We start from the raw sequence: 13709 nt of genomic DNA, 5'->3' as shown, positions 1-13709 counted from the left end.
TCATTGTTGTTTGGCGGGTCCGGGCTGGGGATTCGAACCCGCCACCTTAGGTGTACGTGGCTGGCGCCTTAGCCGGTTGAGCTATAGGCACCAAGCCCAGATTTTTCTTAATACGAAATAAAATACTATTATTCTGAAGGTACTAACAAAAGTAGTACTTGTTACTATGAGCATCACAAAAAGCAAAAGAATTTGCAAGGACTAGGTACAAAATTGCTATTTAGAACTAATAGCTCGATAGGGATTAATAGGGTAGCCTGATCACACACAACTGACTTTACTCCCTTCCAAAATGCCCCTAAATAGTAGTCAAGTTCCTACCCTCGAGGAAAGGAAGAACAAAAGAACAAAAGCAATAAAACTTTATAAAGCAAATGGATGAGTGATATAACTAACTCAGCTGCTTCAAGATAATCAAATTCCAAAACAGTGATGGAAAAAGCTGAGAAACATTTTGATTTACACTGCAGAATCCTCAAAAGGTTCAGGAACCTGTAACACCATACACTGCTGAAACACAGGGGGTAGAAGGCTAAAATAAGGAAGTTGGGAAATCCTAGATCTCTTGCCATTATATTGATGGTGACATTCAGACATGTTCTGAAATGGCCCCTTCCCCACCTGATTCCCAAAGAGTTACCATCTAGTCCTCTATCGTCCAGGCAGCTGACTTTTTTCTTGGTAAGACTTCCCTGTGGAACCAAGAACCAGCAAAAAGGGAAGCTCTAAGGATAATAACCCTTGGAGTCCCTCATCCATTGGTCAAAAGATTACCCTATTGTGAAGCTCCCAGTTGAAATACCCATTCTCACTCTTCTACTCTGCTTTCTAGTTCCTAATTCTTATTCATAAATAGACCAGTCAAGAATTATGAAATATCTAACAGAAGACTCTAAGATAAAAAATAGCTGACCAGGAACAGTGGCTCACACTTATAATCCTAACATTAACATTCTGGGAGGCTGAGGTGGGTGGATCGCTTGAACTCCAGAGTTAAAGCCTGAGCAAGAGTGAGACTCCATCTCTCTTAAAAATAGCCGGGATTTGCGGCAGGCACCTGTAGTTTCAGCTGTTTGGGAGTCAGAGACAAGAGGATTATTTGAACTAGGGAGTTTGAGGTTGCTATGAGCTATGACACCAGGGTACTCTACCCAGGGTAACAGAGTGAGAGTCTGTCTCCAAAAAAGAAAGACTGTATAACTATCATTAGTACTCTAGATGTATAAATGATAAGCAAACATCATTTAAAAAATTGTAGTATAAAAGATACTACAAATCAAAAGCTTAGCAGAAATGGAAAACTCGGTAAAAAAGTTGAAATACAAAGAAGAGGACATCTTCAGAAATAAAGCGCAAAAAAAAAAAATAAAGAAGGTAAGAATAATTGTCACTATTAATGTATATACACATATTTCTATGTGTCTCCCATAACTTATGGGCTGGGCACTTTACCTATTTTCATAGTCTTTACAATCCTACAACAATCTTGGGAAGATAGACATTTATAAAATATGCATAAATGTTCACAAAGTGACTTGCCAAAGTAAATATGGGAAGACAAATCTGAATCCCACCCTGGCCAGCAGCAAAACCATGTTCTTTGTAGGACAGTGTGCTATAAATATCCTAGGAACACCTGCTAAGAAAAGCGGCTGTTCTAAGTGGTAATAACTAAATCAGTGACACATTACCCTGCACATTTACTTAGTCCTGGATAGTTTCCTTTCCTGCTCCTAGAATGAGAGGAGATGAATGACTCTGTTACAACTAATCTGGCCACAGCACCACCTTCTCAGCATCAGAGGCAGGTGAAAAATGCATAAGAGGTTGAGTTTCAGAGCTCCTCTTCCCAAAAGTTGTAGAGAAATCAAATTTCTCTATCAGCTCTAGAACTGTATCTACATACCATTGTCTCACCAAATTACTACCATGGAATGTGAAATCTACTGCTTCAGGTATCCTATGACTATTACTTTTGCTGGTTCTTAGTTCTATAGGGAAGAAATGATAAACAGTATCATATCTAAAAGCTCTACACAGAATTCTACATTCTGACAGTGTCCTAAGACTAATTAAAGAGATGTACTGTGAAGTATAAGAAAATAATTGAGTACAAATAAATTAGCAGGAAGCTCTAAGGGAAGAGAGAAGCACCAGAGGGAAGGCAGGACTACTACAGGAGATTAATTACTTTAAGTTATATTTTGATAAGAAACAGAAGTCTATTAAGGTTGAAAGGACAGAATAGCCAAGACGTAAGACTCTATCAAAGTCCAGATGATAGAAGTAGAACCAGAAGTGCCAGTAGCTCAGTGGGTAGGGCGCCGGCCACATGCACCAAGGCTGGTGGGTTTGAACCCAGCCCAGGCCAGCTAAAGCAACAATGATAAATGCAACAACAACAACAACAAAATAGCCAGGCACTGTGGTGGGCACCTGTACTCCAGCTACTTGGGAGGCTGAGGCAAGAGAATCACTTAAGCCCAAGAGTTTGAGGTTGCTGTGAGCTGTGCCTCCACAGCACTCTACCGAGAGCGACATAGTGAGACTCTGTCTCAAATAAATGAATAAATAAATAAACAAATAAAAGTAGAACTAAAGCTTTTTTAAAGAAAAATAATTTTTTTGACTCCTAATAAAATTATCCATTCAGGGACAGATTGGTGTAAAAGTCATTAACTGAACAGTTGTCAGAGAAAGGGCATTCTGATAGCAAAGAAAAAAAAACATTAACTTCATAACCAAGGGATGTCAGGCAGTCACTCCGGATTTAGTGGACATCTTAGAATCAAGAAGAGTGTGACATTAGATTATGTGATCTCCTGATGTGATGCAGCTGGAGGGCTGTCAGAATACATAAATAATATACATAAATAAAATATAAAATGTTAAGGTACATTAATGTATTTGCCTAATTGATAGTTAAGAAAAGAACCTCTCTTCCACAACCTTCAAAGAAATTATTCAGCATTTTATTTTACTCCATCAGGAAACAATACAACTTTCTTTCTTATCCATTGGAAAGGAAGAAGAAAATGTTACCTCCAAACTATTTAAAAGACAGCTAACTTAATTTATTTATTTATTGCAGTTTTTGGCTGGGGCTGGGTTTGAACCCACCACCTACAGCATATTGGGCCGGTGCCCTACTCCTTCCAGCCACAGGCACAGCCCCAAGATAGTTAACTTTAAATCCTGTTTTAGAACACGAGAGAATACCAATTGTGTAAATACTAGCACTCATTCCCATTGCCTTATCAGGGATTACCCTTGTTTGGCTCTGCGGACAGGGCCATCTAAACAATTAGCTTAAAGGCCAAAGCCTGCAAGACAACACGATGGAAATGCAGCAGGAAAAACACCCTATTACTGGCAGCGCCCATAGTTCAGTGGGTACAGCATCAGCCACATATACCCGGTATGACTGGCAGGTTCGAATGCCGCCTGGGCCAGCTAAACAACAATGACAACTGCAAAAAAAAAAAAAAAAAAAAAAAGCCGGGCATTGCGATGGGCGCCTGTAGTCCTAAGAGGTTGAGGCAGGAGAAACGCTTAAGCCCAAGAGTTTGAAGTTGCTGTGAGCTATGACACCATTCATTGCACTCTACCGAGGGCCACACAGTGCATAGTGAGACTCTGTCTCAAAAAACAACAACAAAAAAACCTACTACTGCACTAAGTATTTAAACAGGAAAGCGGGGTAAAATGACTCACAATGGAGATGTTTTCCTTCTTAATTTCTGCCAAATCTTCACTATACTGGCTTGAAGATGATTCCTGCTCCTAGAATGAGAGATGAATGACCCTGTTACAACTAATCTGGCCGCAGCACCAACTTCTCAACATCAGAGGAAGGAGAAAAATGGATAAGAGGTCGAGTTTTAGGGCTTCCCTTCCCAAAAGTTGTAGAGAAATCAAAATTTTCAAAAAACTATAGGAAACAGAACAAGACAAAACTAAATTCTGCCTCTTCCGTTACAGAATTGGGAAGGATGGCTTGGACTAAGGGCATCAAGCCTGCTACCTGGAGGGGCAAACGCTGCTTTGACGCCACCAAAGGATTTTTATTTCTCCTAAATTTACCTGCCCTATCATCAGCATGAGCCCTGTCACTCTCAGTACCAATTCAGAGGTAAGGGGCGGCTTACGTCACCGAGCAGGGCCCACATTTGTCCCACCCGGCTGCCTGGGCCTGAGAGCCGCCCGTCTGGCAGTCAACGACTGGTTCCAGGTCCGCCATTAGAAACTCGCCCCCCAAAAGTGGAGTAAAAGCTGCGCAGCGCCGGAGAAGAGGAGAGCGAAGGAGAGAATCTGACCAGGCAGAGGTAGCAGCCCTCCCCCCGAAAACCGTGGGGACCTCAGCTCCGGCTGACAGGAAGGGAGCGCGGCCTCAAGAGCGCTAGAGCAGACCTGGGCGCCCCTTCCCTCGGTCCCTCCTCGCCCCCGCAGGAGAGAAAGAAAAATACTCTGCGACACTCTCGCCTCTGGCGTCCGCCTCACCCAGCCGTCCCCTGCCCTCTCGCAGCACTTGGGGCGGCACCAGAAGGCGCCTGTTAGAGGAGCGCAGCCCCGAAGGCCCGATGCGGTAGCGGCGACGGCGGCCGCGCCGCGGGGTATTAATCCCGGGTCGGTGGGAGGCTCCGGAGGCTGTCCTCACCGATCCCGCCTCCCGAGTCGCCTCCGCCTCCGGAGGCTGCGCTGCTCCCAGCCTCCCCCCTTTCGGCGGCCCTGGACTGGAAAGACATCCGGGATAAGCCTCACCCAGTTCTGACTGCGTCTCCGCAGAACGAACTCCCTCCCCCAGCCCACCCCCTTAAGCGACACGCACAACTCTGTTTGATTCAGTTCCAGCTTCTGGGTTGGTGAGGAGGCTGCCGCAGCCGAGGAGGCAGCGGCGGCTGAGGAGGCGGTGACACCACAAAGCCCGGGGAGGCCCCGCCCTTCGTGCGCTCATTGGCCGCCAGGAGGGGCGGGCTGAGGTATCTCGGGCACATCCATTGGCTGTGTCGGCCTTCTTTCTGGAACTCACTCAGTAGAGTGGTCCGCGGGGGCGTCGGTCAGGGCAAGCCACACCCCCAGCCCTGCAGTTCCACTCCCTTCTCCGCCTCCTCTAGACTCCCGGCCGCGTCTCTTCCCGGCTGGATAACTCCGCCCCCACCCACTGGGTAAGCCAGGGTAAGGAGCCGGAGTTCCGTGGCTCGCCGCACCGGCCGCCCGTTGGCCTTTGGGGACAGGGTCTTTCCGGGCCCAGGACAGCCCCAGAGATTGAGCCGCCTGGCCTCGCTGAAGCCTGGGTGCACAGGCCGCTGCAGCGGCGTGCAACGACTCTGCCCGGAGACGCGACTTCGATGCCCCAGCGCCCTCCCTGTCCAGTTCCTTGAAGCCCCTGCGAGGGGTGAGACCGGGGAGGGACTGAAGCCAGACCGAGTGGGAAGTCGGGCCGGTGGGTGCAGTGGACTCTCGGGCGCTTTGAGGACGGTGAAGGCGCTTCTAGACTCTCTGCGCCCCGTGGGGAATAGTCCCCCATTTCCCGTCATGGCTGCAGCAGGAGGAGACGACGTCCTCCATTTTGTCGGATCTGCTGTGGGGACTTGGGCCCCATTCAAAACCAAAGTCCGTGGGGCCGGGAAACTTGTCCTCGAGAAGCCCAGACTGGGCTCTGCCATTCGGCCGAGGGAACGGCCCCAGCTTCCGGCGTCTGCATCCGAGGGGCCGTGGGAGCAGGCACGACGGTGGAGAGCCCCAGACGCCGCTCCCCGCCTCCCCCAGCTAAGATGGAGGGAGCTGCGGGCTCCCCTGGAGCGCGGTTCCCGCTCGCTGGAGGAGACAGCGCCGGCCGGGGGGCGTCCCGCGGCGTCGCCGCACTCCAGTCCGCAGCCCCGGGCCTCTCCACCGCCTGCCACCGTCTCCTGGTCCTCAACGGCTGACGGAGGCTCCGCGGAGGCGCCACTCTACAGCCCGCTCCATCGCTTCGCCCACCAGGGGCGGCCCCCGCAGGGAGCGACCCTGCGCCCCGGAGCCGAGCCGGGAGCGGACGGCGCCGTGCGCCCCGGGGAAGGCGCGCCCCCAGGCCACCTCCACGAGGGCCTGGTCTTTTGTTCCTAGTCTACACCTACGTCTTGGGCGGACGTCACGGTGCTGAACGATTTCCAAGACTCCACGTATAGCGAAGCGACGCCGCTGCCTTCTCGCCCTGGAGGTTGTTAGTGGGACTACCACGGATGGTGCCGGTTAGATAGACGTTGGTGCGATACCATGTGGCCATAATTGGAAATACAAATATGTGATGTGATTTCTTTTAAAACTTATGGGCCCTCTTTTGTTACTTACGGAGTATGGTAAAGGCGTAGGTTTGTTCAATGAAAATCAGACGCAAATCCTTGTTTATGGATTGATGAGTGTTTCGAGGGCAATCTTAATATCGCTAACATGTTTTAAACTCCTCAGTTACTAGTTGGAAATAAATGAGTTAAAGGTAATGCCAACATTTTAATGACTGCTGTAAATTACAAGCATCAATTTCTAGTCAGCATGTTTAAGTGCAAAGCCAGCGGGACATTGAACTTACAGAGAAAGGCTCCAGGGAGAATTTACAGTCAGTTCTGACAGAAACTACATGTTAACCTCCGCAACCACATGTCATGTATTTTCATAATTCATATCTTTCTCACAAGTTTTTGACATTGGTACTGTTCAAAGATCGAAGATTGGTAACATTTGTTTTTCTTGATAATGGCAAAAGTACAAGGTTCATGTGCCGAGGAAAACTCTCGCCTCAGTATGCTATGACTTCAGGGGTGTTGAAAATTTACAAAAAAGTCTTCATTGTTGATAATATATACTTTAATAAATTTAATGTCATGAAATTAATTTTCCAAATAATTTTCTTTATGAAATCTAGACACAATGGTGACTGTAATGACCACAAGAGCAAACTAAGGAGACAATATAATGTAGCTGAATTACCTTAAGCTTTCCAGGGTAGAAGACTTGCCTGTAGATTCTTGTTTCCTATGCTAATTATCAGCCTTGGTTGTCTCAGCCTCCTGTCCTATTTTGTAATAGAGTAACAGAATGTAATAGAATAATCTTTTCTTTTTATATTACAACAGTAAGGAAGTGTTTATTTCACATTAAAAATATTTTTGTTAGCCAGGCATAGTGGTGCATGCCTGTAATCCTAGCACTCTGAGGAGGCTAAGGTAGGTGGACTGCCTGAGTTCACAAATTCTAGACCAGCCTTATAGGGAGACTGTCTCTACTAAACATAGAAAAACTGAGGCAAGAGGCTAGCTTGAGTCCAAGAGTTGGAGGTTGCTGTGAGCTATGATGCTACAGCACTATACTTGGGGCAATAGCTTGAGACTCTGTCTCAAAAAAAAGAAAATTTTTTTGTTTCATTAAAATACTATTATAGGCTCGGTGCCTGTAGCTCAGCGGCTAGGGCGTACACCAGGGCTAGAGGGTTTGAACTCAGCCCAGGCCTGCCAAACAACAATAACAATTATAACCAAAAAATAGTCGGTGTTGTGGCAGGCACCTGTGTCCCAGCTACTCAGGAGGCTGAGGCAAGAGAATTGCTTAAGCCCAAGAGTTGGGGTTGCTGTGAGCTGCGATGCCATGGTACTCCACCCAGGGTGACATAGACTATCAAAAAAAAAAAAAAGTACTACTATAAACATTTTTTTTTTATTGCCCTCGGTAGAGTGCTGTGGTGTCACAGCTCACAGCAATCCCCAGCTCTTGGGCTTAGGTGATTCTCTTGCCTCAGCGTTCTGAGTAGCTGGGACTATAGGCACCCGCCGCAATGCCTGGCTATATTTTGTTGCAGTTTGGCGGGAGCCGGGTTGGAACCCATCACTCTCAGTATATGGGGCTGGCGCCCTACTCACTGAGCCACAGGCACCGCCCTAAACATTTTTTTTTTTTAATGTATCAGCACTAACTGGGAATTAATAAACGTTAAAATTCATCAAGCTTCACTAAATGTACCAGGTGCAACTCTAAGGGTTATATTGTGATAATTCATTTAATCTTTAAAAATATCCTTAGGGGGACCGGGTGCAGTGGCTCATGGCCTGTAATCCCAGCACTTGGGAGGCCGAGGCAGGTGGATTGCCTGAGCTCAGGATTTCGAGACCAGCCTGAGCAAGAGCGAGACCCAAACTAAACTCTCAAAAATAGCCTGGCATTGTGATGGGCTATTGGGTAGACATATCTCTGATGGCTACTTGGGAGGCTGAGGCAAGAGAGTCACTTAAGCCCTAGAGTTGGAGGTTGCTGTGAACTGTAACACTATGACACTCTATGGAAGGAGACAAAGTGAGACCCTGTCTGAAAAAAAAAAAAAAATCCTTAGGGGCCAGGTGTGGCAGGAACTCATGCCTGTAATTCCAGCACTCTGGGAGGTGGAGGCAGGTGGATTGCCTGAACTCAGGATTTTGAGACCAGCCTGAGCCAGAGTGAGACCCCTTCTCTAAAAAATAGGGTGTTGTGGGTGAGTGCCTGTAGTCCCAGCTACTTGGGAGGCTGAGGCAAGAGTATCACTTGAGCCCAAGAGTTTGAGGTTGCTGTGGGCTATGATGTCATGGCACTCTACCAAGGATGACAAAGTGAGACTGTCTCAAAAAAAGAAAGTATCACAATGTTGAAGGCTTAAACTTTACATGAAGTGAGCTGTACTGATTTAGAGCTATTATAAACTTACTCTAGAAATGAAATTATATAATAGTTCATATATATTGACAGCTGATAATTTAATCTTACAGGGAGTTGACCAAATTGACTTATATAAAAAAATGTTGACCTGGGCACTGGCTAACGGCTAAAATCCTAGCACTCTGGGAAGCCAAGGCTGGTGTATTGCTTGAGCTCAGGAGTTCAAGACCAGCCAACAAGAGTGAAACTCCTCTAAAAATAACCCAGCATAGTGGCAGGCACCTACAGTTCCAGCTACGCAGTAGGCTGAGGCAAGAGGATCACTTGAACCCAAGAGTTTGAGGTTGCTGTGAGCTGAGAACACAGCACTCTACTGAGGGTGACAAAGTGAAACTCTTGTCTCAAAAAAACAAATTTATTAGCAATAAAACATGTTAATTTGGAGCATACAAGATTATTATTAAAACCTAATAGTACCTACAGTAATTGTTTAGAATGTAGACCAACAAAAGTTATTTTGGGGGGAGATGCATTTTATTACTGACATTGTTTATAATTGCCTGCACATAGTGATAATAAAAAGCAAACTAAACTCTTAGATTTTATCACTGTCTTTACATTCCTTACAGACCTTGCAGCTCCTAGTTAACAATTCCCACATCCCCCACCCTTGGGGTGTATATATTTATATACATATTTGTGTATGTATATTTCTATATAGAGAGCTATACATGTTAATGTATATACTTTTATGTAAAAAAGAAATAGACTGTGAAGATCATAAACCAAGCAAGGAGATACAACTGTCATATATATATACCTGGAACGTACTACTTACAATGGGTTGAAGGGATGCCCCACCCAAAAGATATGTCTACCCAGAACCTGTGAAAGTTTGGGGGAAGGGTTTTTGTAGATATAACTAAGGAGATGAGTTCATCTTGGATCTGTTTGGGCTCTAAATTCAATGACAAGTGGTCCTCATAAAAGACTCAAAGGAAAAGGCCATGTGAAGATGAGAGCAGAAATTGGAGTTATACTGCCACAAGCCAAGAAATGCTTGGAGATACTAGAAGTTGGAAAAGACAAGAAATTATCCTGCCCTAGAACCTTTGGAGCGTGGCCCTTCTGATAGGTTGATTTTAGGTTTCTGGCTTCTGGAACTGTGAGAAAATAAATTGTGGTTGCAAGCCGGGTGAAGTGGCTGACACCTGTAATCCTAGCACTTTGGGAGACTGAGATGGGTATATTGCCTGAGCCCAGGAATTTGAGACCAACCTGAGCAAAAGTGAGATCCCATCTTGAAAAATAGCTAGGCTTGTGGCAGGCACCTGTAGTCCCCAGCTACTTGGGAGACTGAGGCTAGAGAATGCTTGTGCCCAAGAGTTTGAGGTTGCTATGAGCTGTGATGTCATAGCACTCTACCGAGGGTGACAGTGAAACTGTCTCAAAAAAAAATATTTTTTTTTGGTTTTTTTAAGCCACCAAGTGGCTTAAATTAGTACTACAATATAACCAAAAAGCAAAGAAATGAAGCGAGATGTAAATTCAACCAACAGTTTTATTTGAAGATTTTAATATACCCCCCCTCAGAAATTGAAAGCTCAAACAGATGAAAAAATGATATACAAAAGATTTGAGCAAAATGACTGAGTTGTTTAGGTACATAGAGAATCACACATACAGTTAGTAAATAGAAAGCATACATGTGTTTTGTCAGGTATAACATGTTCCTGTGTATAATGCTCACCCATGTTTTTGGCTCAGACTTTCAGAAAAATACTTTTTGAGAAATTGGCTGGCTCTTGGCTGGGAGAGACACATCCGGGGAGGGCTGTGTCTGCTGCTGCTGGTAAACATGCAGATCACATTGTCCTCAGGCAGTGCCCACTCTATGAAGGCTGCCCCTTCCTCCTCCCTCTGTCATGTTGGTGGCTGTGGCCAAGATGGCCACAGGAGTGGGTGGCAGGGCGGGAGCTCCTCAGGCTGCTTGGCCCACACGTAGCTACGGGGGTGGGGTGGGGGGGTGGTCCCTGGGGCCTGCATGGGTTCCTGGTCCCCTCCAGGCAGTTATTCCTCAACTCTTGGCCTTCACCCGCCATGGTTATGGCCACCTGACCAGCTATGCCACTGGCTCCTTTCCTGATCATGGCACTGTGGGAGGCCACTTCTGCCACTCCTGCCAGATCCTGGAGCCTCCTAAACTGGAACCCCATGCCCAGTAGGCCCAGGTGGAAGGGCACAGTGGTCTGGGAGGCCCACAGGTTTCCCCTACTTCTGAGATGTACCACCCATGTATAATGCCCATCCTTATTTTTCCCTCAAAAATTTGGGCATAAAGTGTGCATTATACATGGCAAAATATGGTACATTCTTTTCTGCATTAAAAATATTTAGAAAAATAGATCAAGTTTGGTCATAATCTTTAGTAAATTCTAAAAATACACAGACCTTATTCTCTAATCATAATCCAATAAAATTTAAGAATAATAACAAATGGGCAGATTGAGAAACCCCCAGATCTTTGAAAAGTACATAAATGATTACTAACTAACTGTTGGGGTAAAAGGACATGAAGAAATACTTAAGAATGAAATGGCTGTAAGAACACAAGATGCCAAAATACACGAAAAAGACCCAAAGCACAACTTAGAAACAAATTGGAATTTAAAACACATTTATCAGGAAATTTTCCCCAGTATGCTCTTCAACATCTTCTAGCCTCCAAACACTACTGGGTTCCAAAGCCACTTTTCATACTTTTAGGAATTTATAACAGTATCACCCCACTTCCAGGTGTCAAAGCCTTCTTTATTATTTACCTTTTCTATATTTCATTGATTACTGACTTTATGTTTATTAATCCCTTTCTTTCTGTTTCTTTGCATGTAATCTATCAATCTTTTCCAACTTGTTGACTTACATATTTCACCAATAAACTGTTTGTAGAAATCTGGACCACTGGACAGTACCAGTGAGGGCTCAGAAGGTGAGGAGTATTATTATAAAGGCCATAGAAAAATAGGTACTTTCATTTATTGCTGGTGAAATTGCCAACTGGTACATTGGAAAGGAATTGGCAATACAGGCACAAATACATAAAAATACATAAAATTTACGATTTAACCCTAGAAACTCGTATCTAAGAATTGTTGTTGGGACAGGGTCTCATTCTGCCACCCAGGCCAGAGTGCAGTTGCATCATCATAGCTCACTGCAACCTCATAGTCCTGGGTTCAAGTGATCCTCCTCCCTTGGTCTCTTGAGTATCTACAACTACAAGTGTGTGCCACTGATACCAGAATTTCGCTCTTCAGTAGGTTCTTGGTCTCTGTGATTCGAAGAATGAATTCACAGACCACAGATCAGTTTAAGACAGAATTTATTTACAGAAAAGAATACAGAAGGGCCAGAGCTCCTAGCAGAGAGAAAACTGGAGTCAGCAGAGAAAAGTGCTCTCTCTCCCTCTCTGTCTCTAGGCTCTTTGTTCAGGGGTATATATGGTCACATGGGGCGCTGGATAGTTACATTTAGCAGGGCTAGGTAGTTACATTTAGCCTGTCTGGGACATCATGTCTGGGACATTGTGTTTGGGGCATGTCTGGACCTTGGTAGTTGCTTTAGTGGGGCTTGGACATCTGTCTGGGACATGTCTGGAACAACATGTCTGGGACATTGTGTTGGGGGTATGTCTAGCCCTTGGTAGTTACATTTAGTGGGGCTTGGTAGTTACATTTAGCATGTCTGGGACATCTGTCTGGGACATGTCTGGAACAACATGTCTGGGACATTGTGTTGGGGGCATGTCTGGCCCTTGGTAGTTACATTTAGTGGGCCTAGGTAGTTACATTTAGGGTGTTTTGGACATCTGTCTGGGACATGTCTGGAACAACATGTCTGGGACATTGTGTTTGGGGTATGTCTAGCCCTTGGTAGTTACATTTAGTGGGGCTTGGTAGTTTCATTTAGCATGTCTGGGACGTCTGTCTGGGACATGTCTGGAACAACATGTTTGCATTGCAAATGAATGGCTACAATCCCTTTTATTCCCCAGCCTAGGAAATGGGGACCCCCCTGCCCACCCTCCAGCTTGCTGGTTCTGTTGCTTGCTGCTACCGTACCAACATTGCCAAAGTGGAGGCAGCCGGTCCGTGCACCCTAGCTCCATGAGCTGGCTGGGATACCACTTGTCCTATATCACCACTATGCCTGTGTCTAATTTTTTTTTATATTTTTGTAGAGATGGGGTCTCCCTCTGCCCTTCTAATAATTCATCTTAAAGATCTCCTAAGAAAGATATTAAATAATTTATACACAAGATTATTCAATTGTGTCTTTATTTGAAATAGCAAAAAATTAGAAATAACTTATATGTCAATCAATATGGACCCATTTAAAAAATTATATTAAATCCATGTATTGGAATACAATGCAGCTGAAAAAAGAAATGAGAAAGATGCTTGTACACTGATATGGAGTACATATGCCCACTATGTACTGAGAAATGAAAAAGCAGTACACATATGCTCTACAGAGATTCAAGTACAAAAATAAAATACTTAACAATATATACTCTAATAAATTTGAAAATATTAAGAAACTGAAAAAATCTTATACAGGCAGGGCATGGTGGCTCACGCCTATAATCTTAGCACTCTGGGAAGTAGCAGCAGGAGGATTGCTTGAGCTCAGAAGTTCCAGACCTGAGTAAGGGAGACCCCGTCTTTACTAAAAATAGCCTAGCACTGTCTTGGGAGCCTGTAGTCCCAGCTACTCAGGAGGCTGAAGCAAGAGGCTCACTTGAGTTCAAGAGTTTGAGGTTGCTGTGAGCTATGATGCCATAGCACTCTACTGAGGGTGACATAATGAGACTCTGTCTCAAAAAAAAATAACAAACATGAAGTTTGCAGTGGCAGATTATCCACATTAATTTGCAAGGAAAAAAATTCATCTTTGGGTGGCACCTGTGGCTCAGAGAAGTAGGGTGGTGGCCCCATATACCAGAGGTAGTGGGTTCAAACCCAGCCCTGGCCAAAAAAAAAAAAAAAAAA

The 13709-nt window shown here is 45.1% G+C and overlaps 1 protein-coding gene and 1 pseudogene across 6 annotated transcripts in view; one reads left to right on the top strand and one right to left on the bottom strand.

Annotated features, from left to right (window-relative positions):
* The window catches only part of ZMYM5 (zinc finger MYM-type containing 5), a 30800-nt gene extending 25909 nt beyond the window's left edge, over positions 1-4891 (bottom strand). For 2 of the 6 annotated variants that reach the window (XR_002775002.1, XM_003796692.3), the window contains exons 1-2: positions 4501-4584; positions 3715-3783 (exon numbers count right to left, since the gene is read on the bottom strand). The gene's annotated coding sequence lies outside the window, so the exon portion shown is untranslated. Of the gene's footprint in view, positions 1-3714; positions 3784-4410; positions 4442-4466; positions 4585-4828 lie in introns of those variants that run through there. The other 4 variants (XM_023517256.1, XM_023517253.1, XM_023517252.1 and 1 more) reach the window with 4 other exon arrangements.
* Positions 4892-5535: 644 nt separating this feature from the next.
* The window catches only part of LOC100944120, a 30393-nt pseudogene continuing 22219 nt past the window's right edge, over positions 5536-13709 (top strand).

Source organism: Otolemur garnettii, unplaced genomic scaffold (genome assembly GCF_000181295.1).
Source record: "Otolemur garnettii isolate 467f Iridium unplaced genomic scaffold, OtoGar3 scaffold00106, whole genome shotgun sequence".
Classification (NCBI taxonomy): Eukaryota; Metazoa; Chordata; class Mammalia; order Primates; family Galagidae; genus Otolemur; species Otolemur garnettii.
This window is presented reverse-complemented; position numbering and strand designations above follow the sequence as displayed.